Source organism: Grammomys surdaster, unplaced genomic scaffold (assembly GCF_004785775.1).
Source record: "Grammomys surdaster isolate TR1022 unplaced genomic scaffold, NIH_TR_1.0 261, whole genome shotgun sequence".
Taxonomy (NCBI): domain Eukaryota; kingdom Metazoa; phylum Chordata; class Mammalia; order Rodentia; family Muridae; genus Grammomys; species Grammomys surdaster.
The window spans coordinates 2,670,796-2,679,709 of NW_021604702.1; positions in this window are offsets into that span (position 1 = coordinate 2,670,796).

The window sequence follows — 8,914 nt, forward strand, 5'->3', positions numbered from 1 at the left end:
GGGAAGGGAAGGGAAGGGAAGGGAAGGGAAGGGAAGGGAAGGGAAGGGAAGGGAAGGGAAGGGAAGGGAAGGGAAGGGGTGGTTCTTGGGGCTCCCTGTTCCAGAAATTGTAGGAATTAGAGACAGTAACTCCGGCCTCCTCTCTCTCCAGAGCTCTGCCCTACTCATCCAAGCACAGATGACTCAATTAGACATATTGGAGCTGCCCCTTAAACACATATTTAAATAAAAAAGAATCCACAGGTACCTTGGATATTGTTCTTCTGCTAAGAGTTTGACATTAGAGTGATGAAGATTCAAATACAATGTTAGGCATGTTTAAATTAGAGTCATTTGTCCATCATTCAAGCTGCTTTCGAGCCATTTTTGACCTTCTCTTTTCTTGTTCTTCTCCACCACCTATGATTACACCAACATCACCACCTAATTTTTGTTACTCCTAACTCAAAAATGTCTTACCAATCTCTTTTTCTTCTGAACTCTAGAGGTCACCTTCTACTGTAATAGAGACCCCCACCCCACCCCCGCCTACATAAAGACTTTGTACTCTTCGTGAGGAATTCCTGCAACTTCTTCCTAGAAAATAATGGCATATACTTTCCTACAAAGAGATGATGACAACTGACAACTAGTAACCAGGAGTCTGTCTCCAGAGCAGAGCTCTAGGTAACTTCATCCTGCCGTATGGCAAGGAAACAGAACAGGAATGCTCAAGACTTCAGCAAACATGATAATACCCAGACAGAAATGAACTGAAGAGAGACAGCATGAAGATGAAGAGAGTGAAGAATGGGCCAAGGCATAGCTGCTAAGGTGCCAGCAGGCACTTCAGCTCCTGCCCTGTCCTCTTCACTAATTCTATCACTTGATCATGCAATGAACTGAAAAACTGTTAGGAACAAGCCCAGCTTGAAGACCAGCTGTAGGTTTTGAAGTGATTAGTGGGGAGGATAAAAAGCAAGTAAAGGGAACAGGACGACTACATGTGTGTATATGATTAAGCAGTAACTACCCACACGTATGTCATACCCACCCAGTCCTGTTCACTGTGAGCTTCTTGTAGCCATCCTTATGTCTCCTCCTTCTCTGAACAAATTCATTCATAGTATAGAATAATGACTTAGTCTAGTTTTTATTTTTTTAAAAAAAACAGTGTTTTCCAACATTGTAATGTTATATACAAAGATTTACTCCATAAAAGTATATTTTTTAATTGAATCCAAGTTTTTAAATACAAATATACATGTCATTGTTGTGTGGTATCCACCACAGGAGACTACTTAGACACACATTCAAGTAAACTGAAAGTCTTTAATAGTCAGCTGGCAACTACACTGGGTGTTCAGGATCCCAGGACAGCCCAGAGCATATGTCAGTATGAATTTTTAAGCACAAAAACCACATCCTCGGTTGACACACCTCAGTTAGCTAGGATAAGAACTATAGAAGCCAGGGTTAGTATATTTGGGGACTTTCCCAGAGCTGTGGGGCTTTTGTGGGTTAGGTCTTTGTTTTAGTTTCTACAGGTGTTGCTTGCATACTGGGTCCCAAAGCCTGAATGGTACTTCCGTCATGGAGTTAGCTGTGCTAAGGTCTGAGGACCTATAATTCATTAAGTAACTGACCTTCCTCTTTGCCATCCTTGGTTTCAATTTTTTAATATGAAGAATATGATTTTTCCTTTTCCTAAGTTATTTCTTAAAAAGCGTTTCCTGGAAAATATCTTTGAACAAGTTAGTCAATACATTGTGATAAACGAATATACACATATAATCTACATCTTGGGAGATGGGAGAGTTTCCCCAAATGAATAGTGGAAATTAGAACTCTTAGACAAATTCCATTCCTATAGCAATTCTGTCCAGTTTCTTTCATTACCAGATTGCTCACCCAGCTTTATCATTAGAGCCAGACAGTCTGACTTAGTGCCAAAACCAATTAATACACAATTTAAATCAGAAGCGTGTATAAAATTATTTGGGAGTGTTCTATAGTAATTGGGATTTTTTTTAAAAAGCCTCTAAGTACATAATCCATTACTTCCATATGTGCATTAGTAAAAAGTAATTGATCGTTGCTGACAATAATGAGTTTTCAGAAGCCAAAGCTACCTTTCTGTTGTTCGGCATTCCTCTCTGCATGCCACAGATAATATTATCTGCAGAGTTTAATAATATATATCCTTGGGATGGAAAATCACTCTGCCTAAAAGGTTTTTCTTGAGTTTTTCGATTTATCATGTCAAGTTCTCAGTATTAGTAGGCAAGAGAGTACTTCCTCAGTCCTTCCTCACTGCTTGCATGGGTGGGGCAGCACATTATGAAGATCCTCTATCGTCAGTTTCTCCATGGCCTGAAAGGAGATGCGTACTCTGGGTCCTCCTGTGGCCATGTACTTACCAGGACGAAGATGAAAACAGAGGGCTTTGTTTAAAAGGTACTTGGCACTTTCAACAATTAACACTCAATTTTTTTTTTTTACAACACGTTCTTTATAACCTCATTGTTAGGGATGGCTATATAGAATCCTACCTTCATTTAATTAATTCTGCTGGGGAAATACAGTTATTTTAGGTGTTAATTGTTACTTGGGAGTAATTCAAACCAGTATTCCTAATACTTTAATATACAAACATAGATCTTCGTAAATAATACTGATTCTTTCACTTTCTGGTAGCCACGAGCTATAAAAGAACACAGAGCACTTGACAGGCCTAGGTGCTGATGGTGGATGGGGCAGTTGAGTTTTATTCATCTAAAATAGTAGTGATGATTCTATTTAAAACAGAATAAAGGAAAAGTTTTCTCTTACTCCTCAGTGTAGCCCTGGTCGCCTTGCAAAATATCATAAAATCAAATTAATTTTTTTAAACAAAACAAGATATAGAAAAATATATTTCTAATAATCAATGCAATACAGTAGTCAAAAATCTACTTAGCTGAACAGTCAGAGAAGAAAATAGTCTCTTTGATTGTTAAAAACTACACAATGGTTATATGTTGTTGACAATAATCCCCTCAGAGGGACTGACTTTAAGATGTTCGTGATGGAATACTAGTCAAGGTGACATGAAGAGACTACGTTGAGGAGGGGCCAGGGAGTCCGTCCTTACTCTGAAATCAAGAAACAACTGAGAAAGTGTTCTGTGTTTGATGCTAAGAGCTGCTGACCCTATCTTCAATAGTGAAGGTAAAGAACAAGGTCAAGGGCCAGTGCTCTGCAGATGGTAGACTAGAAAGCTGGGAAAATCTTCACTCTTAACATCTTTATTGAACTACTTGCTGATATGACCTTGAAACCACTTTATCTCAGGCCTTCCACTTATGTGAGATAATAAACATCATTATTCTTTGTGTTATTTTGTTACCAAAGAAAAATTTATTTGCTGCAAAAAGCATCATATCTGATAAAGCAGCCAAGGTTCTTCATTCAGTGTCTTCCTAATACACTTTATTTCTGGAGGGAATAAATGACCTATACAATGTAAAAGAAATGAAAACAACCAAACAGAACAATCTCATGCTCTTCCTTTCTGGCTAAGGTAATAACTGTGCTTTTCCTTGTAATGGTCTGTGAGAAGACAATAGTATTCCTTTCTGTGCATTTATAGCAAGTATCCATTCACGGAATACATTCACAGTGCACAGGATCACATGGTGATGAAGAACATAGTTCTGCATCTAAAGAGTTCACGATGAGTCGTAGGGCTGCCCCTATCTGGTTACATAAATGAAAGAACACCAAACTCTCCCCAAGCTTCAGCTCCTTCATAGGAACTTCCTTCTCCGGGTTAACAATGGAATAGTAAGCAAAATTGTCCCCTGACTCGACAGCACATAACAACACTTCAAAAAATAGTGGCTGCAAAAAAAAGAAAAAAGAAAAGAAATATAGTAAATAGGCAAAGACCAATATTATAAAGAAAGGAGTCTAGACTTTCAATCTATTAAAAATTATCAACCTATAAAGCACTTATGCATTTTTTTCTTACTGCTATTGCTAATTAAGAAATAAATAGATAAACTTTAGTTTTCCCCTCAAGAGAAAAAGTTCAGGACTATAACTGAATCTGGGTAGTAGAGTATTGGTCTCCAATACATGGTGCTGCTGAGAGCTGGTAGAGGCCTTTAGAGGAAGGACTTGATGGGAGGCCTTGAGTCATTCAGGTATACCATCTAAGAGAAGTGGAAACCCTAATGCTTTTCTATTTCTCTTTGTATCTCCCAGCAGCCATGAGTTCCACGGCTTGCTCCCCGATAGATGTATTCCCTTCCATGATTACCCAACACTACAATGGGATCCACCAACCACAGACTAAAACCTCCAAACCTGAAAGTCCAAATGAGATCTTCCCCTGTTGACTATTACGGGAAGTGTTTCATTTCCATACAGATATGTATTATAAGGCTGCCATGTTCTCCCCCGTATCTCTCTACCTTCTCTCTCTACCTTCCTTTGTCTCCCCCACTTCCCTCTCCTGGCTGTCCTCTTTGTGCTACTAGACAGTTGCACACTACTTTCATTTAATATTTATGCACAAATAGTTTTACGTAACTATTTTATATCTAAGACCAAAAATGAGAGAAAGCATACAAAATGTTAATTTTAACATTAAAATTAATTTAAATTAAATATTTAATTTAATTAATGAAATTTAAATTTAATGTCTAACTTAAGATAATTTAATTAAATTAATGAGAGTTAAATTTAAATATCTAAATTAAATTTTAATTAAATATTTAAAAATATAACATTAAAAAATTAAGCCAGTCTTTCAGAAACTGGCTTAATTTGCTTAATATACCCTTCTCTGCTTATACTCATTTTCTTACAAACACAGGAACTTTATTTTTCTTTACAGCTGAAAACTTTCATATATATAAATGTGGGACTGCTAAAGGGTATTCTGGGTCATGGCTGGGCAGTTGCCTAGAACCCCAAGACTCTGCGTGAGAACCGGCAGGAGTTCGTCGCACCCCAAGAACCCAGGGTCCTGAAAAGCAATCTAGTCTCCTTAAAACTCAGTCACGTAGGCCAGCCATTACAGCCCCTGAGAAAGTGCACAGGTAGAGGGTGTGAATAGAGGCCTCAGGCTCTAGGAATTTACATACTAATGAAGGCCAGAGGGTGGAGCAAATTGGAACCTTAGACTTCCTCCCACATGTGGGACCCGCTGCAGCGTGGAAGCCTCCCCAGACCCCCATCGCTGTGGCTACTAATTTTCCCCACATATAAAAACATTTACATGTGTAAAATCTCACAGTTTCCTATTCGTTCCTCTGTCATGCACCTCAGTGGCTTCCATAATGTACCTATTATGATAATACTGAAATATACATTGATGTACAAGTAGCCCTTTTATGTGTTGACTTGGGTACTTACCCAAAGGCAAACTAGGTCGTATAGTAGTTCTACTTTCAGAATCTTCCACACTAATTTTGTAAATACTGGACTGGCTTATATTCTACCAATAGTAAATAAGAGTTTCCACTGTCTATGTTCCCAATAGAATTTATTGTCCACTGTTTCCTTAATGATTGTCATTCTGGCTGAAGTGAGATGCTACCTTTACTGTCATAAATAAACAGCCAAACAAGGAGAATTCAGATAACAGTATTCTGGCTTTACTTACAGGTTATGCAATTCCTCATGAAAATAATTTGCAGTGCATATGAAACCTGTTATATAAACTTATTATGTGAAAAGTTATTATGTAACTTATTATGTGAAAAGTATAGACTCTGTAGCTTTACCTAAGCATTCAAAGAGGTTAAATAAAAGTGTGAAGGGGGAGTGAGAAGTTGGAGCAGTGATTGGGATGTAAAATAAATAGATGAATGAATGAATGAATGAATGAATGAATGAATGAATGAATAGCTTGTTTAAAATATTTACAAAAAAAGCACTTTCTTTTAAACTCAAGCCTTTGGTTGCCTCTCAAAACAAGGGTTAAAAATTATAAAGTCAAATTAATTTTTAGAACAAAATAAGACACAAGAGGAATACCTTTCTAACAATACACTTGCAAAAAAATTTAATAAATTGGTCAGTCAGAGGGAAAAATCCACTTTTTTAATTGTTAAAGACTACACCAAGATTACACGTTGCTGACAATAAAAATGAATATATAAGCAGGTAAAAGCAAAATTTTAAATTAGTATGATTATGGTAATTTTAGTTTACTTTTAATTGTTTTGCTCCAATAATCCCTTAACTCAGTCAATAAACATTTACCCAGCACTTGTCAGATGCCAGTCTGTACAGTGCACAAGCAGTACAGGTGGCTGAAATCCCATCTCAAGGAACCGTAGTCCACTCTGGAGGTAGGTATGTACTGTAACAAGGATATGTTCACGCTGAAGGTGTTTAGGGCAATGGATTTGAATATTGAACAAATATTTCAATTCTACCAATAATGACACCAAAAATTGCTCTAATTAGCAATTATATCTAAGATATGAAAATGAACATTAATGAATGAACTAGGTAATTAAGTCCTGGATCATTAGCAAGCATCTAAGTCTGAGTGGATGGTGCTCTTACCAAAACCGTGAAGCAAACGTCACACATCCTGCAGTACCTGGATTGGTGCCTTTCTTAGAACAAGCAGTTGGTGATACTTGAAAGGCATCAGGACATTCAAATAGCCCATTGGCTTCTAGGCAGGTAGCATGGACACATCTGGTTTAAACAAAGATATCTTTGTACTTCTCTTACTAAACAATGTCCTCATTATGTTAATTTGTTGGCTTTGTGTTTCTTCATTTTTTTTTCATTGAAAAACCTCCAGCCTTCCAGAGAGGTCAGGAAAATGAGCTAAGCTGATATGAATTTTCTGGCAAAGAGCAGGCTCTCAATAAATGTTACTGCCCTTTACTTTGTCTTGATTCCTCTTCGACCCCATTCTACAAACATGACTTAAATTTTTCAGTTAACATATGCAATAGAAAATGTTACCCAGAATGAGCATGGAGCCTGCTTTAGTTACTGCTAAATATTTCACAGCAAACATATTAAGTGTAGGTAGATTTATTTTTTATTCCATATTTGCTTTAATTATGAGGTTGGAAATTATTTTGGAAATAAGGCAAAATTATTTTGTTGAAGGAAATTTATTGCACATGCAAATAGGACTAACAATTCTGTTACCAGAATAAACATCTTTTTATAGGACTCCAGCTGATTTTTCCATAGCTCTGAACCTGAGAATGAATATTAATTACAGAAAATCTTATTAAGTGATGCCTCTATGCCGAGGGAATGCTAAGTCTGAAGCCATTTACCCTACTCTTAGAATACAGGTGCAGGCTGAGAATCTAACATCTTTGCATCCTCTGGGGTCCACTGCAGATTGTTATGGACTCTGTGCTCCAAATTCCTGAAGACAGTGAGCATGGTCCATCAATGAAGGGAATGTACACACTTACACCCTGGATTAGTGTTCTTCGACAATAGCATTAGCTTACAAAAGAAAAATATTTTTTAAGCTTAATGGGTCTCAGTTAATTTTTGTTTATTCTTTGAAAATTTTCTACACATATACAATGTATCATGACCTGATCCAACCCCTCTATCCCTCTTGAACTCACTCATGACCTCTTGTTGAAACAGAGAATAATCTTGGTGTCACACAAAGGAACACAAAGCAAAAGCAGTTCAGCAAAGCAGGTCTCTGCAAAAAATGTGCTCTGAGACTCAAACCAGGCTAGAAAGCACAGTAGGATGGCCTTCACTCATTTGGTTTTAAGGTAATACAGGTGGTGTGTCTTTTTCCTCATTGGCTGAAGTCTGACCTCACAGTTTCTTGTGATTGTCTTGTTTTAAGGAATCGAAGCAAGGAAAGTGAGGGGAAACAGGGCAGAGTCACTTGAGGCAACCTAAATTCTGAGAAGGCAGCTGGGACTTTGTATAAACAGTTTTACCTGGTAAGGGGGATGAAAACTATTATAGAAAGGCCAGTGATATAACTCAGTCTAAGGCAGAAGACCTGAGAACAGAGGACCATTGCCTTTTTCTGAAGACTTTGGCTCTTTGTCCCAGTTCTCAGTCAGTTTGATGATGACCACCAAGAGTGAGAAGACCAGACTCCATCCTTAACTCAGTCCACTAACTCACATGTTAAAGTCTTCTGGCTACATGCTTACAGAGACACTCAGATACGATTTACCAGTTATCTGTGAATCCCTTTATAGCACCAACTTGTTACAAAAATCAACCATCATATCTACCTTTCCAAGGAAGCCTCATTTTGTGATTCTTTCTCTTTCTGGAGCTTTCTAAAACACTACTGTCTAAAGAACCTGCCATGCATCTGGAGTTAGGAAGCTTGACTAAATACAAATTGATTACAAACACCAATAAAGCCCATTGACATTTTTTTGTAGCAAGACTTTCCAGATGGAAGAGACTGAGTGTTGGTTTATGTTCTGGTATTTAATCTTTACTTTCTGGACCATTCAAGTAGAATTCTGTCCCATCTGCCCACTTCCTCCCTGCTAACTTCTTGGACTAGTCACCTTTTTGGTCTCTGCAGCAAGACTGTAAACTCTTTATAGGCATGAATTTTTTGTTTCCTCTGGTCAACTACAGCCATTACAATCCAATGAAAATAAGCCAGTGGAATGAATACCATTTACCAGTCATGTGAGACACCTTCAGACCACTTCTGGCATACAAAGAACAAATAGTGAACAAGGACAACTAGATTAAAAGACACCTTAGAGTCATGGAGTAAAACCTTCAAGGATCCTTTGCAAGGAAGTTTTTAAAATTTTAGAACCATTGACTGGATTTCACTGAAAGCTGTATGGCAGCCAGAAGAATCATTCCCTAATGCCTTTTGGGGAAAAGCATAAATCACATTTCAGTCTCTCTCTCTCTCTCTCTCTCTCTCTCTCTCTCTCTCTCTCTCTCT